General features: G+C 32.6%; 1 protein-coding gene across 2 annotated transcripts in view; it reads right to left on the bottom strand.

Annotated features, from left to right (window-relative positions):
* Positions 1 to 13,597, bottom strand: part of atrnl1a (attractin-like 1a) — a 318,119-nt gene that overhangs the window by 108,237 nt on the left and 196,285 nt on the right. The window lies entirely within an intron of this gene.

Here is a 13,597-nt window from a genome sequence, read left to right as displayed (position 1 = left end):
ATCTGGAATTGACAGAATTCACTTGACAAGGTGACAAATGCATAGAGCTGAAATAAAGGGAAAAAGCAAGGTGGTCATGCACAATCCATTTTGTTGTTGTTTTTTTCCATCGGAAGTTCACGGCCAGCACCTGCTGCTGCAGTACGTGATAAAGCACTGGTGAACAAGTGTCAGAATGCTTGTCTACAATGTGGGAGGACTGAGTGTTAGTACTCGCAGACAAATTGTCACAAAATACAATAAAATAAAATAAAATAAAATAAAATATAAGGAACACAATCACATATAAGACCCATGAGTGCTTGATTATAAATTGTGTTTATATACTGTAAATCATGTCAATAAAATAAAAAAATAAAATAGATATATATTTTTTCATCACCCTGGTAACATCAGCAAAACCCCAATAAGACTTTTAAATTTGCTTTTGCAGAAAGCAAGCTCTGTTACCAACAAAAATGAATGGTTCTCACATTTTTTCTTCATAAAATAAAATAAAATAAAATAAAATAAAATAATCAGCACTGGGTATATATTCTGTAATGTGTATTATTATTATTATTATTATTAATTTTTTAAAATATTTAATTTATTATTATTATTTATATTTTACTAATTTAATGATAACTTCACATTTCACCCTTCATTCATTTAGTATTTTAGTGATTCAGGTACTATCATTGTAGAAATGTTTCACTAAAGGTGTATATTCTGTTATGGTTATTATTATTATTTTATATAAATATTTTTAATTAATTAATTAAATTTATTTATTTTTGCCAATTTAAGGTCAACTTCATTTTTTACCCTTCATTCATTTAGTAGTGATTAAGGTATTATCACTGCAGAAATGTTTCACTAATGGTTTATTTTCTGTCATGTCTATTATTATTATTATTATTATTACTACTACTATTTTACTATTATTATTATTATTATTATTATTCAATATTATTATTAAATAATATTAATATCTTATTTAATTAGTTAATATAGTAGCTGTAGTAGTTGTAGTAGTATTTATTATTATTATTATTATTTAATATTAATGTTTTTATTTTTTAATTAATTTATTCTTAGTAGTAGTATCATTATTTTATTTAATCTCATTTCATTTAATTTTAATGTCAGCATCACTTTCACCCTTCATTTATTTTTATTATGTAATATTAATATCTTATTATTTGACTAATTTGAGTAGTAGAAACAGTACTATTTTATTTATTTACTTATTTATAACTATTTATAAATGTATAATTATTTATAAATTTAATGTCAGATTTATTTATTTATTTATTTATAATTAGTAGTAGCATCATTATTATTTTATTTTATTTGATTTATTTTTTTAACTCATTTAATGTCAACTTCAATTTTTCACCCTTAATTTAGTATTTTAGTGATTTAGGTACTGTCATTGTAGAAATGTTTTAGTAATGGTGTATATTCTGTCATGTTTGTTCTTATTCTTATTCTTATTCTTATTCTTATTTAATAATAAAAATGTCAACTTCACTTTTCATCCTTCATTCATTTAGTATTTTAGTGATTTAGGTACTAGAATTGTAGAAATTCACTAATGTTTCTTTAAAGTAATGCTATCCATGGTTATCACTTTCAAACTGCCTCAATTTTGATCCACAATATTATAATAAAATCATTCAAAAATTTCTTTGCAACGCATTTTCATCTGCTGTTGTTCTGTAATGACACACTTCATCCCAGCCCATGAATAAGAAAAAGAATATCCATTCAATTTTGACCACTTTTTAAGCACATTTTACTGAAAATCAAGGCAGTTCATTCCCATGGGACATTCTGCAAACCTTGTATGAGCGAGTAACAGTAACCAAAGGGAACGGAGTTCCATCGAAGGCTCAGTATCCTGACATAAACATCAGAGAAACAGGGGGCATGTAGGGATAATGTCATCTACCCATCATTCACATTCAAACAGAGCCTTCATTCAGCCAGCATTATTACAAACACATACCATCAACTCCACAGACACATTGCCCAGAGGAAGAATGTTCAATCTCAAATGAGACAATCTGAGGCTTTGTGAAGCTCTGCAAAAATATGGGGTGTATAATATAACTTTATATGAAGTGTTATACGATCACGAAATTTGAATTTGCACCATGGGAAGGGTTTAAATCCTACTGCAATTGCACAGCTTGGGGACGTCTTGGGCTCTAATATTCTTCTTCTAGTCTCTTTGCTTAAGCATCATATATTAAGGGGCCGAGCTCATTACATCTGAAGCTGTTCAAACGCTAAAATTAGCACTGGACTAATCAGAGTGTAGTTGAGGTAATGCAAGAGCCTGAAACTGCCTTTTCAACCATTTCATCTACCATATTTCAAAACCCAATCAGCACAAGTCAGAGGTCCCTTATTAAATCTATTAATGATGAGGGCAATTAATTCTTAACGAGCTGGATAATGGTTCTAATGGGCGGAGAATAAGGCCCAATAATGCCAGAGCACTTTTACTGAGAAAGTTAGAAAAGCACAATCTTTTATGTGCTAGGACGAACGTCCTGGATGCTGCCATATTGAATGAAACCTGTGAGAGATAGATGGTGTCTTACTGGGTTGTGCCCGTCAGTGGATATTTCACCTGGGAACGGAAGCGATCTGTGCTGCCATTGGTCGATTTGTACCGACCTATGCCAGCACATGCTGACAGGGGTAACAAACTGATCAGACAAAACCAGACAAATGTGTCTGCTGCCATTTGTTAGCATCTGTCGGTGCTGTGTGGACTGGCCCTTAAAGGGACAACTCTGTACTTCATCTACCAGTGACAAGTTGCAGTATCTTCTCTTGTGATTTTTTTTAACTAATTCATACTTAGTAACTACTTAATTTAGTTTATGATTTACAATTGTTGTACAGTTTTTGCACATTTATCACAGTTATTTTTGGTGATGTTTCAAAATAAAATAAAATTTAATTAAATAATTTTTCATTTTATCAATTTAGCCAATACTTGCAAAGAAGTACAAAAAAATATTTCATGGGAAAAAATACATTTAAAAATGCTGAAAAACTGCTTTAAAAAGTTTAAAACAAACTCATTTAAAACGTCTCAATAAAAAAAGTAAAATAAATAAAATAATCATTTTTAATTTCATCAATTTTGCCAATACTTATAAGTAGAAAAATTATTTAATGGGGAAAAATGTTTTACAATTCTGATAAACTGCTTTAAAAATATTTAAAGCAAACATTTTATTTGAAACTTTTTAATGAAAATAAATAAATAAATAAATAAATAAAGTTAAATAATAAAATAAAATAAAATATTTTTAATTTCATCAATTTAACCAATACTTGGTTAAGTAATACTACAAATAAGTAGAGAAATTATTTAATGGGGAAAAATATGTTTAAAAATGCAAAAGAAAAGAAAAAAAAAACTGCTTAAAAAAACATTTAAAGCAAACTTTTCTTTGAAAACTTTTCAATAAAAAATAAAATAATAAAATAATATTTTTTTATTTGATCAATTTAGCCAATACTTTACAAATAAGTAGAACATTTATTTCATGGGGGGAAAACTGTTTAAAAATACTGAAAAAACTGCTTGAAAAACATTTAAAAAACTTTTCATTTAAAACCTCTCAATATAATAAAAATAAAATAACCTAAATTTTAATTTGATCAATTTAGCCAATACTTACAAATAATTCAATTGGGAAAAAATATATATGTTTAAAAATACTGAAAAACTGCTTAAAAAATAAAAGCAAACTTTCCATATAAAACTTTTAATAAAAAAATAAAATAATTTAATTATATAATAATAATTTGATCAATTTAGTCAAATAAGTATTATTTAAGAAATTATTTCACAGGGAAAAAATATTAAAAAATACTGAAAAACTGCTTCATTTAAAACTTTTCAAAAAAATAAATAAATAATATAAATAAATAAATGAAATATTGTTTTTAATTTTCTCAATTTAGCCGATACTTCCAAATAAGTAGAAAATTATTTAATGGGGATAAAATGTGTTTAAAAATACTGAAAAACTGCTTTAAAAACATTTAAAGCAAACATTTCATTTGAAATTTTTTCTCAATTTAGCCAATACTTACAAATAAGTAGAAAACTTATTTCACAGGGGGAATATTTAAAAATACTAAAAAACTGCTTTAAAAACATTTAAAGCAAACTTTTCATTAAAAAAATTTCAATAAAAAATAAAACAAAATAATATTTCATTTGATTAATTTGGCCAATACTTACAGTAAGTAGAAAAATGGTTGTATGGGGAAAAATATGCTAAAAAATTATGAAAAACATAATAATAATAATAATAATAATACACACACACACAGCAAATTAAATAATAACAATGACAATAACAATAATATTAAAATGATAATAAAAAGTCATTTAAAAAATAATAATTAAATTATATATAAATAAATAATAATGATAGATAGATCAATAAATAAATAAAAACAGGTAACACTTTAGTATAGGGAACAATTCTCACTATTAATTAGTTGCTTACCAGCATACCTATTATTAACATATGATCTTAAAATAAAGCGTGACCGAAAAACATACATTGTGTATGTGTAATCACTTTTTGTAGCGCATGATCTCTTTGTAGTATTGATCTTTGTAGCAACAAGAGTCTGAAGGATGAATGAGAACAGCCAATCTACCAACACCGCCCGACAGAGCAAACAGCCGACAAGGCTTACACAATCAATACAGACAACCAGACAACCTGAGCTGAGGATAGAAACATGCACACCATCACAGCCACTTCCTGTATCTATTTGTCATCCCACCCGGCCCTGCTTATGTTTATGAGTCACAATAATGTGTAATCTTGTATTCACTCGCTCTAGTAGGTACAAAGGACAAAAGCCCCATTACGCTCAAATCACGAGTGGGAGAGAACGAGCTTTAGTCAGTTACACAAGTCAAATGAATTGCCTCCAGTCGGCATCCAGTAAAGCACAGGCATTCAGGACGTTAATAACATCATCGCTGATATGAACGAGCTCACTCAACACTTCAGCCCCGTGGACGACTCTGGTCCTAATGGAAGAAAGGAATAGAAAAAACAGAGGTGGATGAATGTTAATCAACATAGAGAGAGAAAGTGTGTGTAATTGGGCTAAACCGAATTGCGGTGTCACCAATTAGCTGGAGGAGTGGGTGAAAGGCTTAAGCGCTCTTTAATTGTTACTGTTTTTCTTGCTCATTTAGTGGAGCTCCAAGAAAGCAGAGAACCAAAGAGACGGAAAAAAAAAATTACTCTTCAAAGAAAACGTATTGAAAAGGACTTTTCGAAGCTAATGAGGGACTACATCGAAACACCTAACTGTTCAAAAGTACAGGCTTTGTTTTAGTACAACTAAAATCTAGGAGTTCTTCCAAATATACATAAAATATTATCATTTTATTCCCACTGCACCATTTATTATTTTAATGGGCTTTATACTTTTTGAATCCTTTTTTCCAACCTAATCTGCATAATGGTCTCTTTGTTTAGAAAGGCACAAATATTTGAATGGATTGAAATACATTAAAAAAACATCTGGGATGCGCATGATAGACAGCACAGTTTGCAGTCTGATTAAAAAGCTCATCAACTTTATCAAAGCCAGATGAATCAGAAAGAGATAAATATCCATCTACTTGCTTGAGGCTTGTAGCCCAGTCTCTCAGGAGGATGTTTTCAAATTTTAGGAAGATTTTGAGAAACGCACTTCTAATTAAGATTACGTTAAAAGCTGGAGGTAATATGCTAATCAAATGCATGAATCAGATGGTGAAAAAAAGGAAAATTTCAATGGCCAACTTTAATTATTTTAGCCTTTCACTAAGGTACACTGTAATGCTAACTCGCATTAAACTGCTGTAGTGATGGCGTATTTTTTGTAGGCAACACCCGGGGTTCCCATCTGGGATAAAAACCCAAAAGAATTTTTCCATTGGCTTTTGAATTATTGCAGTTTGTGATTTTCACTTACTTTGTTCATTATGATAATCATCACAAACGAAACACAACTTTTATGAATTTTGACGCCAAAATACAATTGGCAGAGGTTAAAAAAAAAAAAAAAAAAAAAAAAAAAAAGTAGTAAGGACATTGTTAAAGAGCAGGTCATATGTTTTTTTTTAAAGTGTCCTAATATTGCGTTGAAGTCCCCTTTAACAGGTTTAACTGCATCTAAGGTCAGACAAAATATACATTTAATAATAGAGTCATTCTGATTTTAAAATGGTTCATTCGAATCAGTTTTGTCTGTAAACCCCTGCCTTCCATAAGCCTACTCTGCTCTGATTGGTCAGCTGCCGAAGTCTGTTGTGATTGGTACAGAGCAAGTTAGTGAGCGCTCTAGTCCATGGTTGTTTGTGAAGCCCATGGGTTAAAGCGACCCTAATAACGTCATATTTAGCCCCTGGAATGCGAATTTACTGGGGGTACCCTGACAAAAAGCTTGTATTTTACACCCCAGAATGCAATTTTTAATGGGTGACCCCCCTCGAAATGCTAGTTTTGAGTAGCAATTGGGAGGGTTTTGTTGTAAAAACGTTTATCTGCTAACCTGTAAACACTTAACAAAACAGCAATGGTGGATACGTTAGTCGAGTGCTACCGTGACAAACAGATGAAACAATACAGTTTGTAAACCAAAATACGTCTACTGTAAAGTCCGAAGAATGACAGACAAAAGACGTTCCATGTCTAAACTTTTAGCTGTATCAGGCGCACCAGCCTCTAACTCGCTCGTCTCTCTTCCGGGTCTTTAACTCCACTCCTATAACTGCCGGTGCACCAAAATAAACAGCAATTTTACAATGATTCTAATGTCTGGGCACTACACTACATTATTTTTAAAGTAATTAGAACAACGACAGTGTACACTAATCAACATGTTCTTAGGAAATAGTAGGTTCACAGCGAAATATCAGACCTATTTCATAGTCATATATCAGACCATATTGTGCTTTACCTGGAAATCTAAAGCTGCACTAGGTATATATCACAAAAAAGCTTGTTATTTTGAGCACTCAATTGAAAATGTACACATAACGTATCATTTGTACTCATAAGTTGTGTTTCAGAGATGCTTGTTGGTCCAAATAAATAAGACTAGAAGCCAAAGATGATAAAAGCCAAGATTGGAGAAGTAGTCTTCGGTAAAATGACGAGCACACAAAAGTTTGAATTGAATTGCTGTGGTTTCGTGGAAAAAAATAAGTTTAACCACTGATTCTTCACATCACCATCTTTTGGCAATGAAAACAAAAACTTGCTTTCACAGTGCAGAACACATCATCTTCTTGACATGATAAACATGCTAACTAGCCGAAGTGTTTGTGGGCAGGTCAGACTGGTCGTATTTTGCGGGCAGGCGGTGATTATGTTAATGTGTTACCTAGTGATGTATATCAGTAACAGAAGATTCAAAAATATGATAACTCGTTAAAGCGATTCTGACTCGATTCTTTCTTTTGAGAGACAGTATCTTAATGTATAATTTTTTGATGAACAACTTTGCAGATCGTTTACAAGAAAACAAAAATAAACTTTATTCAACAATTTCTTCTCTTCTGTTTCAGTCTCCACCACCATTCACAAGAGTACCACGACGTGTGTGTGTGGTGCTGATGACGCAAAGTTATATTGTTTTTTACACACAAAAAGTATTCTCATAGCTTCATAACATTCACAAGAGTTGAACTGCTAATATCACATGGACTATTTTAACGATGTCCTTACCACCTTTCTGGGCCTTTACCATGGTAGTTGCGTTGCTGTCTATGCAAAGTCAGAAAGCTATCAGATTTAATCAAACACATCTTAATTTGTGTTCATATTGTTGGAACAATATGAGGGTCAGTAATTAATGACAGAATTCTCATTTTTGGGTGAGTTATCCCTTTAAGTTTGTGCTAAACACATTTCATATTTCAGGGATTTAACAAAAAACACAGCCAAAAAACCTATTGATTTCAGGACAATGACACTAAAAGTTCAAAAATGTTAACTCATTTCCTGGTTTTAGGATCTTGCAACTCTCTATAAAAAAAAAACACAGACTTGCATCTTGCAAAACTTGTTTGATGCAACACAAACATGGCGCCACCCACGGATAAACATTCGCATTTAAGCAAATAAAATGCATCAATCAGTGAAGATTACATGACTATGCTACATCAAAAGCTAATCAGATTTGTTTACCAAATGTTTGCGGAGACAGATATGTAAAACACTGTAAATGATCTCTTAAAAACTTGCAGAACATCCTTGTTTATCCTCTAAAATGTACTTGATAGGAAAATTCTCAGCGAGCAATGAAATGCCTTTATAGATAACGACAAGCGACATCAAGCGGGACTATCCCACATCCGACTTTGAATGGAAAAAATTGTGAATGCAGAATGAAGTTGATATGAAATATAATTGGCTCTAATCTCTGTAAGTAGTTTACCAGGCCCACTTGTGTTCCAGTAGAGAAGTGTTTGTTTACCTCTTTAGCGTGTCTGGTACATGGTGGTATATCCATCATCCTGACAGCCAATCAGGTTAGGGAGTCAGAGTTACACGGTTACTGTGACATCCAGACACAGAAAATGTTTCAAAGGGGAGAAAAAAAAACCTGAAGGGAATACAAAGGTGTAAGAAAAGAAAAACGGATGATCTGAAAGGTATGTTATGGGGTAACCTCGCTTACTTTTGTATGATTACTTGAGGTTGACCAGTGTTTTAAAACTGTTCTATAATATATGAATATTCAGTTATTAACAAATGAAAGAAATTAAAGCACGCTGATATACAGCATATTACATGGCTACAGGTATGATATTGCATTTATTCAACAGTTTGATGGCACAAATGTGTAAATAAGAAACAACAAAGTGTCTTTAAAAATCCTCTTTCGTGCAGAACTACTTCCTTCCACCACAAATTCAAATCTCAGTTTGACACTTTAACAGCTGAGCGTTACTTTAGGACTCTTATCAAAGGAATGTTAAGTTGCTTCATTAAAAGCTTACTGTATTACTGTATTCAAAGCTCACTGTATTATGTAGAGTATTATGAGAGAGAGATGGACTGATCAAGTGTGATTACCTGCATCTGATACAGCATTTATTCATCAGCTAAGTCTCATAAGTCTCACATCTTTGTCATACTATCTTTTCATCTGTTAAGGGTGACTGTAGGGTAACTGCACTGTGTTGTTAAAAGCAAAAACAACTTCTTTGTTTACAACCCTGTTTCAGACTCTTGTCACAATCTAATGGCGGAATAATTTAAACACACCATTTCTCAATACTAAATACAATTATTAACTCTCTCCCCCCAAACGCGGAATTTTCCATTATTCACGACACGACGCTCCCCCACCAAACACTGAATTTTCCGCTATTTATGCTTCCCTGCTAAACACAGAATTTTCCGGGTTTGTGCATTTTTACTGCATCTCCTGAATGAGTCTAGAATGTGCCAATCAAAAACACAGACCAGGAAGACGCAGAAACGAGCAATCTCGTTCGTATGCATATTCATACGAAAAATTATGTGATCATCAGCACTAAATTGCATATAAATCAAAACTGTCCAATGTTAGCAAATTAAATGTCGATCCAGGAAGTGGTAAAGGCCTGTGCAAGCTTTAGGAGTGCTGATGGAAGTGATCTACTGCATCTTCGCTTTGATGCAGTGTGATCTACTGGATCTTTGTGATGTGCTTAGATATTCGTACAACAAAATATTCTGGAAGCCATGAAATTTTAGTGACGATCATCAAAAATGCTGCCGGTGGCTGGCAACTTTTTTCAAAAACGCTGGCAGGGAAAAAAGTTAAATACTACTATTATTTATACTATTTATTAATTAATAATATTTAATAAACAATAACAGCCATCATAAAAGTTGCTAGGCAATTCAATCAAAACAAATAATGGTTTAAAATAATAGTAACAAATAATAGTCTAATGAGATCAAAGATTGCACCGTTAGATTTACCCCAAACAAATTGTATCTCATGTTTAACCACTATAGAGACATCAGAGCCAGTAGCAAATTCCAGAAGAACTGGCCAAGGTAAGGCTGCTCTCGGCGGGTTCATGAGTGCTGAATGGCCACTGACGCCCCGGAGCTTACATCTCTGAAAACACTGAAGCAAATTTTCAAATAGTGGTTATCTTTATTAAAAAACGCATATTTGAAGTCTAAACAAGTACATTCTCACCTAAATAAAACTCTTGAAACTACATTCTGTAAAACAAAAACACTAATATTTATAAAATTATTCTGGATTTGGTGATACAAACTGTGAATATACGTTTATATATATATATATATATATATATATATATATACACACACAAAATTTTTCTCTCTTTCACTCTTTCTTTCTTTTGACTTTTGCAGACATCCTGTTGCAGACAACTTTCTCATTTATTTTCCCAGGAAAAAAACATGAATTCATAAACAATCTGTCAGCTAAGCCACATCAATACTCAATGCTCCTTACTGCTGTTTCACAAACAAACACCATTATTCATCCATGTAATTAAAATAACTTAAGTGTGCCAATGCAGCACACTAAATTAACCATGATATAACATTTTCCATAGAGCTTGATGTCTGTTTTGGCATTGTAAAACAGTTGGGCATTTGACTGAACTTTGGCTTTAAAGGACTTGGCTTAAACTACAAGTATACTCTCGACAGAGATCCAGAACTGTGAATCCACAGCCAGAAGATATGATGGAGTGAGGAAAAGAGAGAAAGAGATACAAAATAGGAGGGATACAAAGTATACGCACCAATCTCCCTCAAATGCCACGATGAATTACATCAGACGTGTCCCTCGCCTGCAGAGGACTAAATGCACACCAAACAACAAAGCCCTACAGCCCCTAGCTTCAACTTTGATATCTATCAACACACTCCTATGCCCACAATTGCAAAACAACAACAAAAAAAAAGCTCTTGCTATTCATACTAGATAATAACTGCAAGAATCTGTATAGCAAACATTGAATCCCTGTTGCCATGACCTTAACCTTTGAGAATGTCGGGATGTACACACTCACACAATCATATCCGCTTGAAATTACTGCACACAAATATGGATACATACAAGATAAATGGCCAATGTCAAAGTTACGGTGTTGTGATGCAGTTTCCAGCAAAATCCATTAATAAAACCAACATATCTGTGGATCAAATAAAGTCAAATGATTAGATATTCTTGAAATAAAAATTACTGTGGTAAACAAATTGATATGTAAAGGTTGAAATGATGTTACACAACATCTGTGTTGACCTGACAGTTAAAAATCCCACAGAACACAATACAGAGGCGGCTGACAGTCTAACGCGAGCTTCAATATTTATACATAGCAGGCGGTATGTTATTATTTATACAGAGTAGGTGGCATGTAATTATTTTGCTGCACTTTGAGGCACTTTAAACACAACTGTGGTCACTCAGCTCTGTAATTTGACTGTCCAGAACTATAACAAGTATGGCATTTCTGAACACATATGACTAGTGAAAACTGAAAATGAAACCATGCAATTGCAAACATCATGTGCTGTCACAGAAATGGATGATTTCCATCACCTGCAAAATGTGCATATGGTTCTGACTGCTGTTCAAGAGAAAAAAAAAATTGTGTAGGTTTACCCTCAAGTGCCTTTTTTTTAAATCTTGCAAACTTAATTAATGCATACACTACCATTCAAAATATTGTTGTTGTTTTCACTATTTTTGCTATTTAAAAGAACAGTATTCTATTTGAATATATTTTACATTTTTATTTATTTGATTTGGTGCTCAAGAAATGTTCCATCTTATTAGTGGAAAATTGTTGTGCTGCTTAAAGGAGAATTGTTTAAGTTTGAAGAAGAGCATTTATTTGAAATAGTATATCGCCATTTTAGAGCCATGTTTAAAAAAAATTCTAAGATTACGAGATTAAAGTACTATTTTGAGAATAAAGTACAAATTACAAGAATAAAGTCCAAATATTTTAACAATAAAGTAAAAATTATGAGAATAAAGTCGAAATGGGTCGAGAATAAAGTCAAAATATTTTAACAAAAAAGACAAAATTACAAGAATTAATTCGTAGCAATTCAGAGATCAGAGTTATAATATTTTGAGAGTATATTCTAGCCTTTTGCACATGCAAATTGCCCAGATTGGGAGCACCTGAAAAATACAATTCCAAAGTCTCCGCTTTCAAAATCTGTCAGTTTTATAGTGAAATACAAACAATATGTCTATTGTGAAAATGTTTCTTACGCTCCTTAATATGGTGTGACAGATCGCTGTATTTTCTTCAGTCAAAGTGGCATGTGAATCAGTCATCTTTCCGATTAAAGTGGGACATTTGTTTAATTAAATTAGACTATTGTGTTTTTAGACTATACTATTCCTTCTGATGTTTCCTTCTTGTATTTCGTGACCAGGTTAACAGAATATTGTTTGATTAAAAGCTACAAAGCACAAAATTATTGCAATTACTGCATTATATATTATTTCCAATCATTTACTGTATTATTTCGTGAATAAAACAGCTTATGAATAGTCACTTATATACCTCTGAAAAGACAACAATATAACAATGTTAACAAGTTGGAGTCCACTTCAACCTTTAGAACATTTTATTGTTTTTAATTAAATACATGTGAGGAATGAAAGATTGGATGCCACATACGTTTTTGCGGAGTACGTGGTCGAATTTTCACAAAGAAAACAGTATAATTTAATGAAACTAATGTCTCATTGTAATCAAAAACACAACTGATTCACATGAATACACAATCTGTCCCGCCACATTAAATAACGTGGAAAAATTATTGCCAGACACATTGTTTGTATTTTGCTGTAAAACTGACAGATTTTAAAAAAGCTGAGACTTTGTTTTATATTAAAAGTACCAAAAGCACAAAGCTTATTGCTATTATTGGGTGGCTGTCGCACTACAAACAGGCCTAATGAATGCAGTCGAAGACGTGAAATATTATTTCCAAGCATACTGTCCCTGCGAGTATAAAATATGGTATGATTTCTGCTAATAATCCCACATACATTCTAAAAAATTCTGGTGGCCTAGCAACTGGGGCAGCCGTGGCCTAATGGTTAGGGAGTTGGGCTTGTAACCGAAAGGTTGCAGGTTCGAGTAACAGGTCCAGCAGGGATTGAAGGTGAGTGGAGTGAATAACCAACGCTCTCTCCACCCTCAATACCATGACTAAGGTGAGTCCCTTGAGCAAGGCACCGATCCCCAAACTGCTCCCCGGGCCCCGCAGCAATAGCGATATGGCTGCCTACTTCTCCGGGTGTGTGTTCACTGCTGTGTGTGCACTTGGATGGGTTAAATGCAGAGCACAAATTCTGAGTATGGGTCACCATACTTGGCCTCACATCACATCCTTTAACTTCTCCCGGTGCTCCCAATCTGGGCCATTTGCATGCATAAGCTATACTCTCAAAATATTATAACTTGAATTGCTACGATTTAATTCTCATAATATCGACTTTATTCTCTTAATTTCTACTTTATTCTCGAAATTTTGACTTTATTTTTGAA

The sequence above is a fragment of the Labeo rohita genome, chromosome 13 (assembly GCF_022985175.1).
Source record: "Labeo rohita strain BAU-BD-2019 chromosome 13, IGBB_LRoh.1.0, whole genome shotgun sequence".
Lineage (NCBI taxonomy): Eukaryota > Metazoa > Chordata > Actinopteri > Cypriniformes > Cyprinidae > Labeo > Labeo rohita.
The sequence above is the reverse complement of the archived record's forward strand: the minus strand, read 5'-3'. Positions and strand labels throughout refer to the sequence as shown.